At 39.4% G+C, this 24,876-nt stretch overlaps 1 long non-coding RNA gene across 1 annotated transcript in view; it reads left to right on the forward strand.

The window, feature by feature from the left end:
- Positions 1-7,522: 7,522 nt before the first annotated feature.
- The window catches only part of LOC116578498, a 43,826-nt gene continuing 26,472 nt past the window's right edge, over positions 7,523-24,876 (forward strand). The window contains exons 1-3 of the long non-coding RNA XR_004280909.1: positions 7,523-7,596; positions 8,914-8,916; positions 22,715-22,829. This is a non-coding gene — a long non-coding RNA (uncharacterized LOC116578498). The remainder of the gene's footprint in view (positions 7,597-8,913; positions 8,917-22,714; positions 22,830-24,876) is intronic.

Below are 24,876 nucleotides of genomic sequence, written 5' to 3' on the forward strand. Positions count from 1 at the left end.
CAAGACCCTTCTGACTGCGACCCAGTCAAGTGAATCCACAGGTTGAGGGCCCATGAAGCTGGCCTTGGTACCATCCACAGCATGAAGGACACACCTATTATCCAAATACTAGGGGTATTTATGGTTGAAGTGGATGTTACAAAACAGAGAGAAATCTTAAGAGCCGGACACCCCTGACTACACACCCCAAGTTGAGTACAGTGGTGTACCCCCTAAAACATTGATTTGTGAAAGCAGATCGACTTCTGTTATCCAGTTGCTTCTGTTAGAACCTTAGTTGTGGGGAGGGGCGTGTTGTTTTTATTATTTTAGCCTGTGGAGATTCGGATGAAATTTATGAGGGTTGGGGCACAGGTAAGATGCATTTTCAAATGCCTCTCAGTGCGATTCTGTTCCCCACTTAGGTTTGGGCACCACAGGTTACATTTTGAAATCTTGTGGGTCTGTTAACTTGAAGCTACTTAATATCCTCCATTTTCTTCCACTTCCCTTGTTCAAGGGAGGATTTTATTTGTAGAAGATATTTCTTTAGATGAGATTTGAGAATATGAGCAAAGGCCAGGCCAGAAGAGAAAGGTCTGACCATGTGACAAAATTAATTATTTGGAATCTATCTCAGTTGTTCTTAACTTCCTTCAGAGGTGATCACCTGTGACTCTATCCAGGAATTATCATTTCCTTGTTCTAGCTGCACTTTGTTCTATCAAAACTATTCGCAAGGAGGAATCTAATAAGTGTGTTTATATTAAAACATAAAAGGCACATACGAATGAACATACCAACTCCTTACAAGATCTTTTCATTTCAAGAGATAAGAAGATTTAGGCCAAAGTAATGAATCTCTAATTGCAGAATCTCAGGCATTGATGAAATTTTGATAGGCCAGGGGTATATATCATAGAGTTTTTCATTTGTTCATTCATTGACTCGTTTATATTTTCAAGGTATATTTAATCAAAGAAAAGTTATTTCATCGTTAAGTAATCCTTACATTTAAGAAAATCATATTTTAAGGGCAAATATACATTTTAAAAGATTATTAAAAGAAGATATGGAAAGTCCTATAAATATGTGATAGAGAGCACTAGGAAGACCATGTTGCATCTAAATGCAACAGAAAAAGGTACATCAGGTAGGCTTGGTTTGAACTGAATCCTAGGGCAGTGTGGTGTAAGTTAAAGATTGTAGACTTCGGTATAGGGCAGGAATATCTGCCATTTGCTTATCAAATTTGGGGAAGTGACTAGTTTAGTGGTTAAGGGTATGGAGTCTAGAGTCAGATTGCTGGGTTTTCAATCCCAGCTTCCTCACCAGCTGTATCACTTTGGACAACAGGTGTAACATCTCTGTCCCTTATTTCTTCAATTATGAAATGAGGAAAAAAGAAATAGACCCTAGTACATGGATTTTCTATGAGCCATAGAGGTGAAGGTCCAACAACAGTTCAGGAAGCATTCTTACTGAACCTCATTGTGCCTCCGCTTGTCCTTGGTGAGATGGGGTGGACCATACCAGCCCCTGGGACTGAGCTGAGGACCAATCTGAAGATTACGTGTAAAACGTCCAGCCAGCCAAGGCCCTTCAGCTAGTGATGTGGGCTCCAAGAACATTGTTCCTGCCTTTCTTCTCTCATTGATTCAAAGACGTCAATGCAGACCTACTCTGTGTCGATTGCTTTTACCTTTATGTCAGTTAATTTAACTTTACACAGATTAGGATTTGAGTGGTTGATTTTTAAGGGAGCATAGAACACATATTTAGTGTTTTCAGATTTTATAATGAGCTATTTTGTTTTTCCTTTACATGACTAGGATCACATCAAATAATTCAAATTAGGGTGTGTGAATCAGCAAACTATGATTACAATACATATAAATATTTCCTCTCTAATTAGCATCCTTTGCAGTTTTTAGCTAAATGATAGGCTGACCCTTAAAAAATGTAATTGTTCCAAGTGAACTGGTGCAAAAAATTCTATAGTTCTCTTTACTCTGACTCAGAATTATTTTTAGCCTTATTATTTTTGTCCCACTTCACCTAAAATATATTCTTAGATGGTTTAATGAGATGCATAAAACAAAACAGAATTTAAAATAAAATTAAAAAAGGGGAGCCTGAGTGGCTCAGTCATTAAGCCTCTGCCTTTGGCTCAGGTCATGATCCCAGGTTCCTGGGATCGAGCCCTACATTAGGCTCTCTCCCTTTCCCTCTGTTTCTCTCCCTGCTTGTTTTCTCTCTCTCACTGTATCTCTCTCTGTCAAATAAATAAATACATTAATACATACATAAATAAAATCTTTTAAAAATAAGAATAAAAAAGAAAGAGTAGATGAAGAGAAAATAAAAGTGGCAAAGTGAGAAAAAGTCGGAGGTAATTTATAGTACCTTTATAGTACTTTTTACTATAAAGTACCTATATAGTACCTTTTACTATAAAGTACCTATGGTACTTTATAGTACCTTTATAGTACCTAGTACCTCTATAAAACCTTTATAGATCATCAAATTTATACTATAAATTTCTAAGTGAGTAACTCAAAGTATAATATGGCTAGAGGTGGACCACAAAAATTGGTTCTGATCATCCCAGTAAATAGACCAAAAAGGGAAAAATGATCAGGTATGACATTCATAGGGCTTATCAGATAAAAACTAGCAAGTCAAAAAACCCCACTTTTTAAAAAAGATTTTATTTATTTTTTATTTTCGAGAGAGACAGAGTGAGCGTGCACAGGCGAGCTGGGGAAGAGGTGGAGGGAGAGAATCTTCAAGCAGAATCCCTGCTGAGCTGGGAGCCCCACCTGGGGCTGGATACCATGACCCTGAGATCATGATCTGAGCTGAAACCAAGAGTCAGACACTCAAGTGACTGAGCCACCTAAGCTCCCCTCAAAAAAACACTTTTAATCAGTCCTTTAACTGTCTTACTCTTCTCCAAACTCCCTTTCTGCATGCAGTCCTTTTAACTTATGTTTACCTATCTTTATCCATTACCAAACCATGAGATCTGTGAAGACAGAGGCCTTAGAGTATCAATTTTTGTAGAACACTGTAGCTTACATATGGTAGAATGTTCATAAAATGTTTGCACAGTGAGTTAATAAACTTCAAGATGTATGTCAAAAGAAAGAAGTTCATTTGAATGAAATCCTCACTTTCAAAGCAAACTGGCTGGGACAGCAGGAAGCCTGGTAAGTTATAAGTGGATCTCCCTGTGTGTCTAGAAATAAAGACTTTGGTGATTTATTATCATAAATCCTTCACAGGAAGGGATAAGAATAGCAGTGTTGAAGATAATAGCTTGCCAAGAAAGGAGAATTTATTGAATCCAAATTCCTCATTCCAAAGATCAATCAACATTGAAATCTCAGGAGACTCAATAATCTGACTTCACTGAGCAAATGGTCTTCATTTGTTTTAAAACCAATGATTTTTTAAAAAATAAAAAAATAAATAAAACAAATGATTATATTTAAGTTACCAGTTCCCTATTAACTTAAGGGTCTTTAAGTATATTTCCAACAATTTATAGACCTCCCTAGCATTTATTATCATACCCAAAGTTTAGAACTACCTACTGTATTTATAATACTGCAGACAGTTTAATTTTGGTCCTTAGTTTCGGAACTCTATGTAATGGTTATCAGAGTTGGAATTACCTTGAGTCCAAACTCCTTTTCATTCATATATGCGTTCAGCAAACACTGTGTGCTTACAGTGTGCCAGGCAGGCACTGTGGGTGGCAAAGAGACATGGTATCAATCAGGGAGCTTGCAGTCGAAGAGAGGAAACAACCATGGCACACTGGTGAATGCATAGTTATAAGGAGTGGTATGGGGTACACCAAGAGCCAGATGGCATAAGAGGAGAAGGTTTAACTTCTTGGATTAATCTAGGGAAATGCAATGAATGAGGTGGTATTGGATCTGGTCTTAAAGACAACAAAAGATTGGGGTTCTTATTAAAGGGTCCATGTGAACAAAAATGTGGAGGAAGAAAATGCAAAATTATTGGGAGGATGGAATTTAGACTGAAGGATCCTAAACTCAAATGAAGGAATTCGGACTCCACTATGCAGACCATTGTCAGAGGGAAGGGGGAAAGGAAGAGAAGAGGGCATGAAAATCTTGATGGAGAACAATAACAGAATCAATGTAACAATGTGAGAATTAAATAATGGTGGTATCCAGGAAGCTCCATGCTCCATCAATATCTTTAAATACATTCAACAGAACAATGCCAACCAGGGGTTGAAATACATGGCCCATAATAGGCAAAACACAGAGACAGAAAGTAGATTAGTGGTTGCCAGGAATGGGAGGAGAGGGTATGGAAGTGACTGCTAATGGGTATGGGGTTGCCTTCTGTGGTGATGAGAAAGTTCTGGATTTAGACAGTGCCGATGGTGGCACAACTTTCTCAATGCACTAAACACCCCTGAATTGTATGTTTGGAAATAATGTATTTTATGGTATATGGATTACATCTCAATTAAAAAAAATAACTTTAATGAAACCATATATCTACCATTGTTTTGAAACAGCTCTATCTTAACCTTTTTCATATGTACTTAGATATTATTTGTTCATTAGTCCTCCCTGTTTTTGCACACATTTTGCTTCAGGATCTCAGACCCTGTGCTGCATTGTATATCCTCTTCAGATCAACCATCCTGTGTTTTATCATGGCTTGAACAGTGGACTTGCTTCAGCATACCACTGCAGATCTTGTTGACTCCACTGTGGAGGGCAAGATCTCTGTTCTGGCAGGAGACCCTGCCCCCTGAAACTCTCCCTACCTGGCTCCAAAGATCTTGGGCTTAACCTAGGAGGCAGTAAGAGTAGAAATGAAAGACAGGAGGAAAAGCAAAGATCATGTGCAAAAATGGACAGAGAGTGATTCCAGACTCTATTTCTGGCATGAAGTGAGAGTAGCAAAATTGCAGTCACATTTTGAGTACCAACTGGCAGGACTTACCATCTAGTTCCCTGGAATTTCTCCTGAAAAATTATGCATTACGATAACGTGCTTTGTGTGGTACCTGGCATATAGTAAGTGTTTGATAAATGATAATGATTTTTGCTAGGATTTTGTGTTTGTGTTTTGTTTTTACTTCTTCCCAGGAGACTCTTGATTCCAAGCCAGTTCATTAGTCATTACCGTTATCATCTCTGAGAGATAGGAATTAGTATCCTCATTTTACAATTAAAACTACTGAAAGATGAGCAGTGTTAAATGACTTGCCCTAGGTCACAGTTAAACATAAGTTACTGAGTCTTGGACTGTGGTTTTGTACAAGGAGCAAATCTAGTTAGCTGGAGATAGAAGCTGGAGATCACGGACAGTGACAGAATCTAGGGAAGCAAAATGGAGATGAGAATTTCCAGGTAGACGTGGAGGCAATGAGAGTGCCAGGAAAAGCAAGGTCAAGTGAGGAAATCTCTGCAAAAACAAGATGGATAGGAACATGAGTAAAACCTAGCTTTAGGGATTTGAATTGGCAAGACGGAGCCCACAAACCAGCCCAGCAAGAAGGGCAGGGCACCATCTCCAGATGCCAATGCCTTGGAGCTTGGATGAGGGGAGATGAGAAACTCTGGGAACCTAAGCAACAAGGAACAATGGGGTCAAGTAGGGCAAATCTCAGAGCAAGAGTATTTATGAAAGGTTATTTGGAATCAAGCTCATTGGCCGGGTGAGGACTCTTACATATGGAACTGTTGACTTTCACAGAAGAATAGCCTGCAGATAATGGAGGATTACCATAAGCCCGTCACTCTCCAAACAACCAGCTGCTATTTTGTCCTTAAAACTAGTCCTCCCTTGTGATAAATCCCAGTGTCACCTACTCTTTTGATAATTATCATTTTTTATATAATATTATGGAGTATCTTTTTATATATCTATACTATCTGCCCAACGACAGACTTTAGACTGTAAACTCTTGCCAAGGTAGATGTTCGCCATATTGTTTTTGGAGTTTCTTATGGATGCTGCTTAAAATACTGCACTCATTTATCAAACATGACTGACTGAATGCTCGCATCAAACACAGAAATGACTCCCCAACATGGATTGTGTTGGAGCCTATGTGTCCCAAGTTGGGTTCTCTGGGAAGCAGAGTGGTCAGGATGTTTATTAAGGTATGCCCTTGGGATCAATACCTATGGAGAGAGGAGAAGGCGGCAGACTGGGGAGAGGGAAATGTTGAGCTACAGTAGACTCCCCAAAATAGCCTTTTGGATCTCTTAGGGAACTCTGGATCTAGAGTGACCCTTTGGAGTTCTCTCAAGTTGGGTGGTTGTGGACAGGCCCATGCACTTCCTCATCGATCAGTTACTGGATGTGGGCCACTGAGGAATGGATGTGATTTTAGATGAGAGAGCATTTGTCCTGAGGCAATTCTTGAAGGGCTCATGGTTTACGGCCATCAGCTGGCAGAACCCTCAGAAGCCCAGGGCTCACTCACACTAAGTAACTCCAAGTTGATGGGAATTTGTGTTTTAAAGGTGGGAGTTATCCACTCCCCATGCCCAAGGCCCCATCTGGTGGCCTGGCTCCTACTTCTTGGTGACCCCACCTCCACAACCCCTCATGATACGGTTTTTCCTTATGTGGATTTAATAAAAACTTCACCGGTTAAGAAATAATAATAAAGGTGAGCGTTATCCCTCTCCCCTACTTTGGATTACCTTTCTGAGGCCAGAGACAAGGATGTCGATGCCCACAGCTATACTCATTACTTCTTGGTGGAGTTCAATTAAATTGAATTTGTTATGGTCGCTTGAGAATGTGCTGTCAGCAGCTACAAAAGAAACAGTTTTTCAAAAGTAGAGCACTGCTTTTGCCATCGTATTAGGACACTTCCAGGGTAAGTCCCCAAGATACTACACAGTCTGAAGAAACACCCTGTAAAATGGCATCATACTCAATTGTGATGTTTGCTGTCTTTTTCTAAGAGAGCTTCGACAATGTTCAGGACCCAAAACACAGCCATCCAAAAGCAGGGAGGGAGGCTGTCACCTTCTTGCAGAGATGTAACTGGCTTAAGTGAAGCCCAAAGTGATGAAACTGGGAGACAGACTTACCCATTAAAAGCTAATGAAAGTTGGGGGGGCGCCTGGGTGGCTCAGTGGGTTAAAGCCTCTGTCTTTAGCTCAGGTCATGATCTCAGGGTTCTGGGATCGAGCCCCACTTTGGGCTCTCTGCTCAGCAGGGAGCCTGCTTCTCTGCCTGCTTGTGATCTCCGTCTGTCAAATAAATAAATAAAATCCTAAAAAAAAAAAAAGCTAATGAAAGGAAACCCAGGTTTCCCAGGGCAGGTGCTTGGCACGTCTCGGGGAATAGGTGCAGATGTTCAGCGAGGGAAGCGATCCTCCCTCCGTGCCAGTGGAAATCAGCAGATAGCAAGCACACCTCCTGCTTGGTGAGCCCCCTCTGCCAGGCACAGTGGCAACAGCTGTGAGACACTGCTTCCGGCAGGCTGCTCTGAGCTTTGCCTGTCTTCAGGGACGGCCCCTCCCAAGCAAGGCAAGTTCAACTGGGTTCCTTGGCAGCTGAAATCTACCCGGCCCCTGCAGGGAGCGGTGGAGAAAAGTGAGTTTGACGTGCTTGGAAATATTTAGATCTGGGATGTAAACTGCAAGGAAAATATTTACTCTGTTTGTTTTAATACCACAGAGGTCTGGATCCAGGGAATCTTCAGAGACGTACAGAAGGCTCCTGCCAAGGCCCCAATTTAACAATTTGGTCAGTGACAAAGGGCATCCTGTTTAACTAGTCTGAATTTAAATAGCATGTTTCCAATCAATGTATTGAGGTGTCTGTCCTATCCGTTTACAAAGCTGTTTCCTTTAACCCGTGAATTTGGGGTTTGGTTGTTAATCTGGACAGAAGCAAAGTGCTTTCCTTTGGTAGGAAGTAAGCAAGTAGGTCAAAAAGAGCAGAAGGGGGCTGTTGCCTGAGCTTCGGCTGTCCCTACAGCCTGCTATAAAAATGTGGCCATTCGGAGCGACTGGACCTACCTGTCTCCTCACGCTCACTGCCCTCGGTGAAAAAATCTCTCACGTCTTGTTGCCTGGGGCCTCAGGGATCCTGCAGAGAGCGTAGATCTATCTAATCCTAGTCCTGGTCCGTGAGTTCTAACCGGGAATAGGGACCAAAGGGAAGCCTTTGTGAATGTGATTTGAAAGTTGCATATTTCATCTTTGTCTTCCGTGGAGACCTCCTGCATCGGAGGTAGAGCATTTGGGACCCACGCTGGCATCCTTCTAGCTTTCTGTTCATGTCGGCCTGTAGCAGATACTTACTGTAAAGGGATGTGTGAACCGCACATATATGCTTATATCGGGAGGAGAAACATATAAGACATGAGATTGACATCAGAATGGTCCCCACAAGACAGTGCAAGAGATTAACTGGGACTTCTTTCTGTCTTCAGACAGCATACCAACCAGAGAAAATTTTGATTGCTTTGCAACTTTCAGGAAAGCAGATTTTTTGATTTCTTCGTTTCCTAGTCTGTTGTCTAATTATGCCCCCCGCCCCTTTAGCAATTTTTCTTTGAATTAAACCCTTTTACTTCGTGGCCAAACCAATTCCTCCCATATTATCAATGTGGAGAAGAAACAGATGCTTCTCAGTCATTGGCCCCAGTTGTATTTCTATGCTCTTTTAATAGCTGAGAAACAGAATTCCTTCAGAATTTGATGACCATCAACTAAACAGAGAAAACTCTTCTCTTCCACCTGGTGATGGAGATATTGTCCTCCGGTTTCTTTTCAGAACTCTTACCCTTTCTCCATCCTTCCTGACTTCTGCTCCACATCTGTGGGGTTTCAACTCCATCTGATGTCTGCTGATGAAACTTCAAATTTAAGATCCTCTGGTCAGTTTCTCCCTGAGTCAAAAAAGAAAGTTATCCCACGTCTCCAAACCACTTCACAATTAAGTGGAGAAAGTGTAATTCCCAAGTGGTTATTCTGACATAACCACTGTTTTCATTTTCCTTGTCTGTTGCACATTAGTCACAGGAACCACTACAATGGGAAAGATTCAAACATGCAACAATTTATATTTACTAATGAACTAATTCGCATGAGAGTCATTAGAGAAATACTCATTTGATACATAGCAGCTTAGAACAAAGAGGGATTGGAAAGTTAATTAGCCTAGCTGATTCCTTTCATTTTGGGGAAAGAATCCCAAGTTGGAGTGGTGAAGTTAATTTTTTTTTTTTTTTTTTGAGTCTGATACTAGTATCTGGTATAGCTTAGAGCTCAGTTCCTCATTTTGGCACTTTCTAACTCTTTAATGGTCATCTGAAATCAGGAAAAGGAACTTTGGGAAATGACCTAGGAAAACTCCATATAGTCATTCTATGGGTCAAAATAATAATTCTCTCACTCTCCATATTTCACTGAAATTCATCTGGTAGAGAGTTATGCATTAACTGTCAGACTTTATTCACCTCTAAGGTTCAAATCTTTCTGGGAGGTATCCATAAATATGAGATTTTTAGGCTCTTATATATAGTATGCACGAACAATCTGAGAGTAGTTTTGGGTAGGGAGGAGACACATGAGGAATTTTTTTCAGTGTCCTCTAATTCAAAGTTAATAACATAATGTTAGTGACTGTGCATGATTTTTCTTCTGGTGCTGTAGCAAATTACCACAAACTTAGATAACACAAATGTATTATCTTACAGGTCTGTAGGTTAGCAATCGGAAATGGGTTTCACTGGACTAACATCAAGATATTGTCAGGGCTGCAATCCCTTCTAGAGGCTCTAGGGGAGAATCCATTTCCTTGCTTCTTTCCAGATTCTAGAAGCCACTCCCATCCCTTGGTTTGTATCCCTTCCTCCAACTTCAAAGCCAGCAGGAGGGAATCAGCCTCTAACATTGGATCACTATGCCTTCTTTTTCTGTCCCTTCCACATTTAAAGACTCTTGTGATTATATTAAGCCCACCCATGGAATCCAGAATCATCTCCCTGTTTAAGGTCAGTTGACAAGTAACCCAGATTCCATCTGGATCCTTAATTTCCCTCTGCCATGTTCTAATATATCCATCAGTTCCAGATGTCTTTGCAAGGCATCATCGCCGTGGTGGGTCATTCGTCCAAGTGACCAGTGAGGGAGCCAGGCTTCTTCCATTGTGTTTCATGGTCTTCTCCATTCAGTTAATAGGTGGGGAAGGAGAGAGAGGCTCTTGTGTATGCCATTTTATGGGTTGGTCCTGGAAATGGTGAACATTATTTCCATCCATATTCCTTTGGCGACTCTCCATTAGGTGGCTACACCCAGGCTGTTGTTCTTATCTATGTGACTGAGAAAAAAGAAATGTATCTGATGACAAGATAACCAAACTCTGCCCAGTCCAGCCCCCATCACCCAGCATTCATTTTGTTCTCCTACTACATGGAAGACATTTGTCCTTCCTGAAAGAAGAAGATGCAAGGTCACCACCAGTCACTGCATCAAGCTGAAGTCCAAATCCTTGGGTGAAGTTCAGACCTCTAAATCAGGACCAAAGGAGAATCCTTGAGCTTACGAACTATCTTACACACACAGTATCTAGTGGTGATATATATATACAGGAAAACCATATCTTAAACTCTTGTTTGGAAACAAAACAAAACATGAAACAAACAAACAAACAAACAAAAAAACCAGTGAGATATGTGTAGCTATCACCAGTCCACAGTAATTCTGACATCCTTCTAGACACATATTATGAAAGGCCTACTCTTTGGGTAGGGAAAGGTCTTCCTTTAGTCCAGAACTGTGCTCTGTGGAACTTCCCTTGTCTTCTTGATGGTTTCTGCCCCAGATTCCTGCCCCAGGAGCTCCTTCTTCACCCACTATCCACCAGGGCCTGAATGAAGTAGGTCTTGGGGCCTATACTTGGCCTGGTGAAAGTCAGGGGATGTAGAACTAATCCTAAAGCTCAAAAAGTCAGTCTTTTTAGTCCAGGTCATAGTGCCTTTAGTGATACTCTCTAATCCAAAATTCCTACGTCCTTTAACCCTTTGTTTCCAGACCTTTCCAACTGCTAATAACTGCATCTGAAATTTCTTCATAGCTATTTCCTCAAGTCTGCTTTATTCATTTGTTTCCTCTTCCCTCCCTCGAAGCAGGTCTCTGCATCCTCCAAGCTATGGGAAAGAATATGCTTGAAGGTCATACCCTTGATCTGATCTTCATCTCATGGCTATACATCTGTGTGTGTTTCCCAAGAATCTTGCTGTACTTTTGTCATTCAGAGCCTTTTTCCATTTATCTCTATTAGCTGATTTTCCAGCCCTAAAAGTTGGTGATCTCTGCCTACCTATCCACCTTGATTTCTGCTTCAAAACCAGGTGGTGGGTATTATAGAGGGCATGGATTGCATGGAGCACCGGGTGTGGTGAAAAAATAATGAATGCTGTTTTTCTGAAAATAAATTAATTAATTTATTTTTTAAAAAAAGCTAGTTTTTAATTTGTCCTTAAACACTTTCTTGTTATACATTGCTAAGAGTAGACAATAGTAGAAAATGGACCCTGTTACTCTCATTCTTTTTAGTCTTCTATGTAAGAACTACAAGCTTAATAGTTGCATGAGGTCGACTGCCTTCCTAATTACTTAGTTCTACCCTATGTTTTGGTAATGGAAACAAAAGGAATACTGTGGAATACCGTGAACTGGTCCTCTGACTCTCCACCTTCATCTATTGGTTCCTCTCCTTTTTGCTGACTGACCTGTAAGCCAAGGATGAATTTCAGGTGTATACCAGGTTGACTCCAAAATGTCAATTTCAGAATTAGTTCAGGTAACAGTAGGTACTACAAGAAACAAACCTTGTAATCTCAGATCTTTAGCCCTATGAGGATCTATTTCTAGCTCATATCATGGCCCGTCAGTGGCTACCTCTGGTCAGGCAGTCTAGCATGTGGTCACTCAATGCCTCAAGTTCCTTCCATATTGTAAATCTACCTTATTATAGATTCTCAGATCTTTCACATCTCAGGAACGTTGGGGAAAAGAGAGCAGGGATCACTTGTGGGATTTTGTTGTACGCTGAACTGGAAAAGGGTGGACATCACGTTTACCCACATTCTAGTGGTCAGAATTAAGTCCTATGGCCACATCTGACTGCAAAGGGTGGTAGGAAATATATTCCTGCTGTGTGTGTTTCCAGTGGGGAAAGGTAATGGGTTCGGTGCATATATGCAGTCTCTGTCACAGCGAAGAACACAGATTTGAGTCCATGAGTACACCAAAAGTCAGCCGAACTCTGTTAGCTAGCATTGTTTAGGGCTTTATGAACTATTATTCATAGTTATTGAACATTTAGCAGCAAAGGCACTGTTGATAGCATGACCTTGATGTGCAAATGATTTAAAAATCTTGAGGTGTTTCAAGTACCATAGATGAGTTTATCATTTACCACAAGTAAATTATTGGTACTCACCAAATATCAGGTATTGGGTTAGGTGTCAGGCAGATGGAGATCAAAGGATAAATTATTGTCCTCAAAAAGCTCTCTGTAACCACTTAAGCCCCCATGTTGCATCACCACTTCCTCATTGGGGAGGGTATGTGCTTTGGTGAGTGCTGTGAAATGTGTAAACCTGTTGATTCACAGACCTGTACCCCTGGGGATAAAAATATATGTTTATAAAAAATAAAAAATTAAAAAAAAAAAAGCTCTCTGTATTCTAGGTGAGACAAGCATGTACACATGTGATTAAAATACTCTTTTTTCTATAATAAGATTATAAATGTGCTATAGGGCCTCAGAAAAAAGGAACTGTGATGTCCTGGTCTTACAAAAAAGTAAACAGGGTCAGTGAAGGAAAAGCCAACAATTATTAAGAATTTTCTGTTTGGGTTTCTTGCTTTGCCATATAAATATCCTACCTCATTAAAAAAGCAGGACTCCGAGCAGTGGGTTATCAAAATGTGAAACATGTCTCACTGAAGAAGTAAAAAAAAAAAGGTGTTCAAAAAGGTCAGTCATTTTTTCTAGTTCAGTGTTTTGAAGTAGAGATCCTGAAATCTTAAAAATCTAGAAGCAGGTTCCAACTAAGGAAATCAGCAAAACCTTTTGGTGGTTGCCATTGTTGACGTTGAAGAGGAGCTGCAATGAATAAGTAAATGATCCAAAGTTTGTTTTTGAGATGCCTGCAATATGGCACTTGGGCAACCTCCCATGATGTTAGGTCCCTTTTGGGTCTGACGAAGGCAGATATTCATTAAGGCCTTCACCACCAGCGGTTGGAGCCCGTCCACTTCATGCGAGTAGACAACCACAAGCATTTCATTCCATAGATCAGTACCAGAAGCTGGAAGCCTGGAATGCACACACGATGCTTTGAACCTCATAATTGTTCCTTGTAATAATAAATTTTACATTTGAACCTGTGAGTTATCAAGGAAAAAGAAACACACAGCCACTTTGGTTAAAGGATAGACTTAAAATAACAGGAATTATGGAGATGGAAAAATACCACTTTTCTCCGTTGGCCCAAGGATTGATGTTTGGGGAAAAAGTGATTCAGAGGTGATGGCCTTTCTTGGATATTAACAAAGTGTAGAGCAGTTTGTGTCCCTGACAATGGATGTTGTGTCAATTCTGGGAGCGGAGAGTTGGGGGACACAGTGGCAGGGAAAAAAAAAAAAAAAAGAGTTGAGCTCAGGCAGCTTAATATTTATAAAAGGGAAATTCTGGATTCTTCTTGACAGGAAAATTTATTGTGAAAGTCTCTTCAGTCTTTACTAGAGAGTGAGAACAATTGTTGTGTTTTAAACTAGAATAGGAATACGGCTGGAAGTGATATATCCATACAAACAACAGTCTTTTCCCAGCCAACTTCTTAGACTCAACTCATGCTTATCAGATTCTGAGCCTTATACAAATGAGCTCCAGATGGGAGAAACAGTCAAATATTTAAACATTAGAGATCCCATGACAAAAGAATAAAGAAAAAAATAAGTTTTCCTTCTAAATTTCCAAAGGGGAGAAATTAAAAGGAAGAAGTTGACAGTTGGAGTTTTAATACAGATTTAAAATTTCATATGTAAAAATAAATTATTTTACACTGAAAGACAAATTATAGATGACCACAATAGCTGCCTCAAACAGGGGAAGGAGTTTGTCTCTTAAGGCTGCATGCAAATTTATAAGAAAATAATTAACTAATTATATATATTAGATATACTGGTCAATGTTCTAGTTAATTTTTAAGTGAACAAATAGAAATCATAGATATACAAATGAAAAATGGTCAATTATGCTAATAAAAATCATTTACTTGAGATCATATTGCACATGTTAAATTAAAATAAACATCAAAGGAAAATTGTTAAAGCTAGCAAGAACATTATGGTACTGATTTTCCTTCATTGCTGATGATGTAAATTTGTAAAAATGTTTTGGAAGGCAGCTTGAAATTTTTTTGTGTTTGGTGATTGAATGAACTGAGTTTAGAGGTGTGAAATTATGAAATAATTCTGTTTTTCTTCCACAATAGCTTGTTAATGTTTTGTGACCCTGGACAGGAACTTCTTGTAAACTCATTCTCAGGTGTTCAAAAGTCCAAGTTGAGCTTAAGAAACAAAACAAAACAAAACACAAATCCTTCATTATGTAACCCCCTCCCCGCCCCACACACAGCTTTTTTAAAGAGAGAGAGCGAGGGCACATGTGTGCAGTGTGGGGAGGGGTAGAGGGAGAGAGAATCTTTTGTTTTATATATATATATATTTTTTTTTTTTAATTTTTTATTTTTTATAAACATATATTTTTATCCCAGGGGTATAGGTCTGTGAATCACCAGGTTTACACACTTCACAGCACTCACCAAAGCACATACCCTCCCCAATGTCCATAATCCCACCCCCTTCTCCCAATGTTTTATATATATTTTTTTAAGATTTTATTTATTTGAAAGAGAGAGTGAGCACAGAGAGAGAGAGAGAGAGAGAGAGAAGCAGACTCCCTGCTAAGCAGAGAGCCCAATGGTGGGGCTTAATCCCAGGACCCTGAGATCATGACTTGAGCTGAAGGCAGAGGCTTAACCAACTGAGTCACACAGGTGCCCCTATAATTTTTTTAAAGATTTAATTTTTCTATCTATCTATCTATTTATTTATTTGAGAGAAAGAGAAGGAGCAGGGGTTGGGGGGGAGGGGCAGAAAGAGAGGGAGAGAGATTTTCAGGCAGACTCCCTTCTTTCTCCCCACCCCCTCCCAGAGGGCAGAGCCCAATGTGGGCCTTGTCTTATGACCCTTAGATTATGACCTGAGGTGAAATGGAGAGTCAGATCCTTAACTGACTGAGCCACCCAGATGTCCCTGTGTAATCCCATTTTAAGCTTCTCCCCTGGACTCCTGACTTGAGGCTTGAGAACCTTGAGGAAAGAAGGCAGATACTTCTTTTAAAGAAGGTGGATATTATTTTCCACCCTATTCTTCCATTCTTTGCTTCTTACCGTGTAGTTTTCTTGGCCCCTCCTTGGTGATTTGGAGCTGGGAGAAATTGGGGCTTAAAAAGTTATTTATCAATTGGTGAAATGGTCATCTGGGACAGGTGCTATATGGTAGATTCAGATAACCTAAATGCTGGTCTTTCTGCCTGGGGGGTACCTCCTGGGTTCTCCAAATAACCCAATGAAAACTGACATTGAAACTATCCACTGACTTGAGCCAGGCCCCAACGGGTTGGCCATGTGTGACAACCTCTTGCATTTAGAATTTTCAGGTGGGAGCCAACCTCTTTGTTTTTTTAAATCCCTCACACCTCAAATTCTTCAAATTTCCTCATTTGGCCTACAGTTGGTTAAGAAGGCCTAGAGGAGAGGGGGCATCTGTATGGCTCAGCTGGTAAGCACCTAACTCTTGATTTTGGCTCATGTCATGATTTCAGGGTGGAAGACTGAGCCCTGTATTGGGCTCCATGCCCAGCATGGATACTCTCCCTCTGCCTCACTCCCCAACCCCTGCTGCTCAGGTGCACACATGTACGCTCCCTTTCTCTCTCTCTCTCTCTCCCTCTCGAAAGAAGCAAGCAAGCAAGCATAGAGGAGGGCAGGAGAAATGTCAGACTTACTGACAAACTGTTCTAAAACATTATCGATCTGCCTAATGCATTCCTATCTTGTGTTGTACAGTAGAAGGTAGGTGGGCGATAGGTTAGGAAGAGCTGACCTGTTTTTTGCAACCCCCTTTGTAGGTCATGTATAAATGATCCTCTCTAAAGAGAGTCATTGTTTTATACAAAGGAGGAGTATTTGTCACACAGCTTTTCAGTGTTGATATCCCCGCCAGCATTGAAACAATGGAAGGAGGCCCACTTAGATTTTGCACATATAAAATAATTTTTCAAGATTTTCCAAGCATTTTAAAGTGTAGCAGAAATAAACCCCCAAGTCATGTAAAAGGTGTATGCATTGAGATAGCCATTATAGTGTTAATTATAACACCATAAAATTTCAAAATGGTAATTTGGATGTATTCCAATGTCCCATAACAGGAAAATGGTTAAGGAAGTTGGAGTATATCTATGTTAAGAGAAACCATGCTATGAAAATAATGGTAACAGACTGTGTTCTCCTGGGAAAGGAGAATTCGAGTTCAACATGAAGTGAAAAATGCAGGACACAGAATCCTATTCATACCGTGTTTACGACTACGTAAGTTACTTATTAAGAGGTTGGGCTAGGAAATCAAACAACTAGTTTTCTAATCTGCCTCTGTGACTTGTACTTTGATAACCCTGAGAAGGTTATTCAAAACCTTCAACTCTTCTCTCTGCAAAGAGAAAAGCACTTACCGTTGCCATGAGAATTACATGAGCTAATGCAAACCTCGTGTTCTGGGTGCTTACTAATTACTCAAAAGGCTCTATTAAAATCCTGGAGAGGACACACAGAAATGAGAACAGGAGTGAGGTTAAGAGGATGATATCTCTTTTACTTTTTTTTTTTTTTTATAATCTTCCTTTAGTGATGTTATATTACCTCCAGGATTAAAAACAGATTCAAAGATACCAAGCAGTAGAGGGCCAATATATTGGGGATGTCAGCCCACAGACTCTCTAAGGACAATCCTTGGATAAGAGCCTGCACCAAGTAAAGGCTTCCTCACACTTCGTGGACGTATCTCCCCAGACTGAGATAACCAGGGTGCAAAAGAGTTTGCTCATTCCAATCAGTCGGCATTCTCTAGAAGGCTTTGATGGTGTGGGTATCACTCCCTTAGAATTCAGCTGTATGCCACAGTGGTTCACCTTGCTATCTTCCCAGTCCGTTATGGCAAAGTGATAAACACCCCCTCAAAACATTTTAGAAACAAACCAAGGCTAATATCCAGTTTGTGGTCACTTGATAAAAGACGGAGAATTACAATTTCCTGAAGTAGGGTTTAGTTCAAATAAGAGAATATATCTTGGCAGACATTTCAATGATTTTTACTATAGTTTATTTATTCCCTCATTATCTGGGCTGTAATCTGCGTATATCTTGGGTATTAAGCTACTTCTGAAAGTTTGCAAATAAACTCTTTCCCTATACTTTTCATGCCTTTCTTTACTGATATTTGCCCTAATAAAAACATGACATGCCTTATTTCAAACTAAGAAAACCCACATTAAATAGCATTTTAAAAAGATGAAAACATTGAAAACTTAAAAGGCCTTAGCTGAGTGGATTTTGGACTAGAACCTGGACCCAGGAACATATAATTGATTAACCTAAGCTGGTCTCTTTAAGACTAAGGGAAACTAACTTTTACATATTGGCTGTTTGCATAGGTTTGTGCAGCTACTTCTAGTAAGAATCAGTAAATTTGCCCAATCAATAATAAGGAAATTCATATTTTCCCATTTGATGGGAAGTTTGAACAATGACAAGATACACAAGGATAAACGATCAAAAATAAACTCTAAATAAAAGCATGTCAAACAAAATACTTAAGAAATCTCTTACATTGATCTTTAATTATTTAAAGAAAAGATGGTGAGTTTTGGCTGAAAAATTGTGGTCAGTTAGTTTTTAAATGAGCACAGAGTTGGGATAGTTGCTTGTTGATATTTCAGCATTTTAGAGATTTGAGTCTGATGGTATGTCAATCAATTTTTTGCTAGAAAACAAGACAAGAACTCAATGACCCATATCTGTAAGCATTTATGTCTCACTTATGTGTCTTATGACCTCGCAATCTACATCCACTGCTGGTTGACTTTGGATTTCTTCATTGGAAGGCCCAGACTGATGGAGTAGCTATCTGTGATGTTGCACCATGGGCAAAATAAAAACGGTGAAGCATGTGCTAGCTCCTAAAACTTCTGTCTGGAAGGGATCCATGCCTCCACCGCTCCTAGTTCATTGGCTAGTTCAAGGCACATATCCACGTTGGAGTCCAGGATAGAGGAGTAACATTCTTCCTCAGAGAGGAGCACCTCAGTATAAGCCAATAAGTATTTTGAAGAATAAGAAAAGACACCCCAGAAGCTGTCTTTTTGTCTCTCCTAGACTTCCAGATTCCATCTTCTAGGTAACAACAACAATAACTTTCTGTTATTTATTTAAAGAAGTACATGTATCTACAATATCTACATCTTTATTGATCACCTGGCTTATTGGGTGCATTTTCTACGTTTCATATAACCTTTAGCAGCAGTGTTAACTAAACTTTCAGCCATAATATAATAAAGATCCTTCTTCTAGTGTCCAATAATATTCACCTTATTTGCCTGCCAGCCGTCACCTGAAGCTTTCCAAAGGACCACAAGTCTTCTACTGGCAGTTTCTCCAAGGTGCTCAGGCTGTCACTAACACTTTTCTCAAAGCCCACTGCCTCGTTCCAAAGCCACCGCCAAACTCTGGGTTTGTATTTTGGCAATGTCCCACTCTTAATATTAATATATGTGCTAGTTAGGCATTGCTGTGTAACAAATTACTATAAAACTTAGCAACCTCAAACAACAAACATGTATTATCTCATCTTCTGGATGATCTAGCTAAGAATATTTCCAACCAGGATGTTGAAATTGCCACCTGGTTTCTTCTTTCTGCTTTTACTTAGTAAGATGCAAAAAGAGAGAGACAAAATAAAGGAAAGGCTGTTAGATTTTCTTTTTTTAAACTTCATTTTAAAGATTCTAAGGGTCTAGCAGAGGGTTTAACACATAGGAGCAAGAGTCTTTCATAAAAATAACTAAGTAAATAAATGAAAAATTAAGCAGAATAGTTAGGGCCCTGAAAATAATCTGCATGATACTGTAATGGTAGGTACATTTGTCAAAACCAGTAAAATGTACACATCAAGAGTAGACTCTAATGTAAAGTATGGGCTTCCGTTAATGACTGTGTCAGTGCAGGTTCATTGGTTGTAACAAATGCAACATTCTTCTGGAGATGATTCAGTGGGGGAGACTGTGTTTTTGTGGGGACAGGGGGTATGGGGGCAGTCATCATGCTTTCCTCTCAGTTTTGCTGAGAGTCTAAAATTACTGTAAAAATAAAGCTTATGATTTGGGGGGAACATTTTTTTTTTAGGAAAACTTTTTTGGATTTTTTTTTTTTTCATTACATGGGCATTTAAGTACTGAGCATTTGGTTTTGACTATTATCATTGTGGCCTTTGTTCCTGACAATATTTAGGTGACTCTTTAAACAGTCTACCAGGGGTAAGTTTAATAATCAGAAGGACAGAAATAAGAGGATATCTTTCTCTGAAGCCCATTAAAAACATTTTTATTCCAGATCCTATGACCCCAGAATGAATGTTGAGAGTTAGCTTTTGTGTATGCATGTATCAGTTTCTGGACCCCCCCCTTTTTTTTATTAATTCTGCAATAGCATAGTATTGCTTAGTATATTCTATGGGTTGGATTTATTTGGCTCTCTCATGCTTCAAAAAAGATTATATAAGTCAGAGATGTTCCTGTGACAAGTTGGCCCATCCATACCCTTGAAGAGAAAGAGGAATGAACCATTCAGGAAAGGTGACCACCTTTTATTCCTTCCTACCCTGGGAATTTCTGCTTGTGATTGCCAGATTTCTAACTTGTCCCAGCTGAGATGCAGGAGAGCAGTAAGTCTGCATGAACAAAAGGACAAAGCGGTGACTTGTGGAAGTGAGACACTATTACATGATGGGTATCAATAAAGAGAAGTCTAATATTTTATTCTACTCTAGGAATTTATGCAAGTAAGGGGATTTAATCCTTTAGCTACATTTGAGGGGGTCTAAATCCCCTAGAAGGTCAATGTACAGCCTAGAAATTTGACTTAATGGGAGTGAATCGAAAACGGATCATTAGTGAAGAGGAGGCTTGTAACAGCTGATGTGACTCCACTGAACCCTATGGTTGTCTACCTCTCTGCCTTCACCCCAGGCTGTTGGAGCCAAGCTGGACCCTGGACTGGAAACTGTGCTGATTGTCTGGTTGTGAAGGAAAGCCTCTGGCTTCATCTCCCCCTGATACCCTGTTAGCTATGGCAGTGCCACCAGCTGTAGGTGTGAGCGGAGGAGGGTAAAGGACAGTTTTCGAGAGAGGGAATTCCATTGTGTATTTGCACAAACGTTTCTTATTTCTTGCTGATTCCCAGAGTTTAAGCTGATAAGACAGAATCGCGGAGATGCATTCTTTTTTCTTGTAAAACAACGGTCTCTAATTCTCGGAAGAATATAAATGAGAAGGGAAATCATTTACTGCTTGAACATTTGTTCTTGACCAAGTAACAGAGTCTGGATACGATTGAAAAGTAGTCATACGAAAATTCTGTTCTTTCTTATTGACATACAGCCTAACTAGAGATACCACATTTAAAAAGCAAAACAGGGATGCCTGGGTGGCTCAGTGGGTTAAAGCCTCTGCCTTCGGCTCAGGTCATGATCCCAGGGTCCTGGGATCGAGTCCCGCATCGGGCTCTCTGCTCAGCAGGGAGCCTGCTTCCTCCTCTCTCTCTGCCTGCCTCTCTGCCTACCTGTGGTCTCTGTCTGTCAAATAAATAAATAAAATAAAATCTTTAAAAAACAAAACAAAACAAAACAAAAACTTAGAGACTCTGCAAAGCTATTGTGATCATTCATTCTGGTGGACCATCTCCTAGCATGACCTCAGTTAGAAGGTCATGAAATGTGTTAGAGTTGGTGGAGAAAAACTCATGTCTTTGAAATTTAAGACCATTTTTTATTCCCTTAGGTAGTCTTTCTGAAATTCTCTGAGCAGACCTTACCTAGTTTGCTTCTTCATTACTTGGAAATCCTGAAGAGTTTTTCTTGGAAGTGACCAGATGGAAAAAATTAAAAATGTTTTAGGAGAGCTATTAATTCTGGGTGGATTTTTTTTTCTAGAATCCTTCTATTTTTATTTAGACATACATCAAGAACATTTGTGAGATTAACATTCGCTTATCCAACATGATAAAGATCGTTTTTATTAGAATTTTAAGCTGTAGCTATAGGCATTGATGAGCCTTATTCTGTTCTAATGACTGTCTTAATATCTCTTTAACCTTCTGAAGACAACTAATTGAAAATTTCCCCCTATTCTTTGCTTAAAGTGGCATGAATCTGAGGGAGCACTGATATTGTCTCCAGGACCTTTTTAGGAAGAACATTTGGTCCTATTTTATTATTCTTAATGGTCGTTCCTTGGTAAAGAATAAGTACTAGCGGTGTAATGGGGACTTTGTGATGAAAGACTGCATTCTATTATTGGATTCCTGGAGGGAGAGAAAAAAAAAAAAAGTCCTACAGGAGAATAATGAGTAAACCCCAAGAGATTCCTTTTCTCCTCAATATTTTATAATCACACGCCATGATCTCATCTATAATTAGATGATGTTTAGGTGTTTAAATCATCAACATTTCCATGAATGGGAGAACATTTTATAAGATTTTCATGGTACCATTGTAAATACCATGGATTGCACAAAGGAAGAGCATACGAGGTCAATAACTATAGAGAAACTGTTCTCCTTCAAGAAGAATAGAAAGAACTTAGTAGGGTGAATTGAACCTATCAGAAAGCCACTGGAGAATAGAGGGAACAGCCATAGCCATGCGATTCTAACCCTAGACTTAGCCCGTTATCTTTTACCTGGCAGATCCTTGACTTCCTCATTTGTATGATGATGCAGATGCCTACCTGGCAGGGAGGATCTGACAATTTAGTGAGATAAATTATTCACAAGTGCCTAGAACATAGTAGATGCTGACTTAAAGTCCATTATGGAAAATACAATAAAAATTAATTATTATTGGATGAGAAGGAAGGACCCCTGTCCTCCTGACATATTTTTTTTTAGCAGAGCAAAGACACCTTAGCCCTTTGATGTGCCTACATTCTTTTTCCTTGATGATATGAATTCCCTGTTTTTGCTTTTCCTGGGATAGTACATATTGGCCTTGCATGAATTATTTGTTTTCCCAATGCAGCTTGGTACAAGTGTATTTACTGATTAGCTCATTACAGCTCTTAAAGGGGATGAATCCTGTCCAATGTCTTTGATACAATCATGTGTGTCCCAAGATGTTTTATTTTTTCTTTTTAGGTTGATAAGTGCAAGTCTGACCTGTTCTCTTCTAGTTAGCATGCACCTGCAGGAAAGGGATTCGCTAAGTGTCACCTGTTTCAATATCAGATTGACGTGCTATTGTTCTTACACAGAGATGATGGCACATCCCATGATGTGTGATTTTGATCGTTTTTCCAGGAGTCAAATGTGTTTTGGATGAAGGATTCATATATACTCAACATGATGCTCCTTGTGGTTGTACCTTGAGGCCAAAGACACATTTTTGAGGAAGATGTTACAGGTCACATGTGGGGTAAGTGTCAAGTCAACATGTCTTTGAATGGAGGTCATCCTAAAAAGGAATTATTATATTTTTTGCCTCTCATATGCATGATTCCTGCAAAATTTATTTCAGTTACTTTTTAGTTGGCTTAAAATCAGTAAGCAGTTTGCAAATTATACAGGGAAGGTCGCATAGAAATAATTAATAATAATAACTGTGAATAGGATCTTTCTGTTTTTGAAAAATTCCAACACAAAGGTTCACTTTCATATTCTATCATGTTTCGGTCATGAATTTTTTTTATTATTATCCCTTAATGATAAACCTGATTTTGTCCCAACCTTGGAAGGATCTGGTTTTGTGCTCTGTTTTGAAATCTGAATGAAAATGACATAATCATTATAAAATACTTTTCACATATTTTAAGATGTGGTATTATCTATACTTCACTTAGAAGGCAAACAAGGAACAGAGTATCATTTTTTAAAAATTATGTTCACTTAGCCACCATATAGTACATCATTGGTTTTTGATATAGTGTTTAATGATTTATTATTTGTGTATAACATCCAGTGTTCATCCCAACATGTGCCCTCCTTAATACCTGTCACCCGGCTCAGAGTATCATTTTTAAAAATAACACACGGGGGGCGCCTGGGTGGCTCAGTGGGTTAAGCCGCTGCCTTCGGCTCAGGTCATGATCTCAGGGTCCTGGGATTGAGTCCCGCATCGGGCTCTCTGCTCAGCAGGGAGCCTGCTTCCCTCTCTCTCTCTGCCTGCCTCTCCATCTACTTGTGATTTCTCTCTGTCAAATAAATAAATAAAATCTTAAAAATAAATAAATAAAAAAAAATAAAAATAACACACGGATTAAAAAAATAAATAACAATGCCAGAAAATAGGCAATTATTTGTCTACTTTATTTGGTTATATCATTTCATTCTAGCAGTTTTTTGTTTGTTTGTTTGTTTGTTTTTTAGATGAAAGCAGAGAAGACATGATAGCAGGTCTTATAGCTTTGGAACCCTGAATTGCTCCAATTTCCATTCCTTTAGAGCAGTAAAATTTCTTAACTTGTCTTTACAGTTAAAATTTTTAAAAAATATTTTATTTATATATTTGACAGAGAACACAAGCAGAGGGAGCAGCAGGCAGAGGGAGAGGAAGAAGCAGGCTTCCCACTAAGCAGGGAGCCTGACATAGGGCTTGATCCCAGGACCCTAGGATCATGACCCGAGCCAAAGGCAGACTCCAAGCCAACTGAACCACCCAGGCACCTCTTGTCTTTACAGTTGAATTCATACTCCAGTACTGCTATTGTGAATGTAGTGGTTGATAATGGGCTCTTCAGATAATTTCTATTAGTATAGTCAATCAGATAAAGTGCAGTGTCCTCATTCTGATTAAGTAAATTCAAATGTGACATATAGGTTTGGAGTACCAGCAGTCTAGGTAGAATCCAGATAACTAATTGTTAAAAAGAAGCAGTCCAGCCAGAGGACTATTTACAAAATATCGTACATAGGGAGATTTGGCCCACTTGGGTATGCTCAGCATCATCAGATACTTAGTGTCAAATAGCCAGTTCTCAACTTCTTCATGCTGATTTATAGAGATTGGCATGTTCTGGTTTTTTTTTTATTATTATCCAAATTTTAATCTTGGAATGGCAAATCAAATTGGATGAGTTCCTGGAACTATTCTTGATGGAGCCTCAATGTTCAGATATCCTGGATGTGGTAAGGTTGACAGTGACCTTCAGAGTTGGAGACGAGCTCTTCTGGTCTAATCTTACACATGGATAATAATAATAATACCTGGAAGCAATGAAGTTACAAAGATATAAATGATCTGTTCCAACATTTGAAGACCATCTGGTACTTTTTAGTTTTTCTTCCCTCATACTTCTCTGCTAATATATTTCCTTTCAATGCAGAAACACCTTAGGATATAGACTGATGACAGTGTGAAAACTGTTTGGAACTGTAAATACTGATTTTCCTCACAGATCCCCCCCCTACATATGTGTGACAATGCCTGAGAGGAAATAATTAAAAATAATATCTACTTTATTGCA

Source organism: Mustela erminea, chromosome 18 (assembly GCF_009829155.1).
Source record: "Mustela erminea isolate mMusErm1 chromosome 18, mMusErm1.Pri, whole genome shotgun sequence".
Taxonomy (NCBI): domain Eukaryota; kingdom Metazoa; phylum Chordata; class Mammalia; order Carnivora; family Mustelidae; genus Mustela; species Mustela erminea.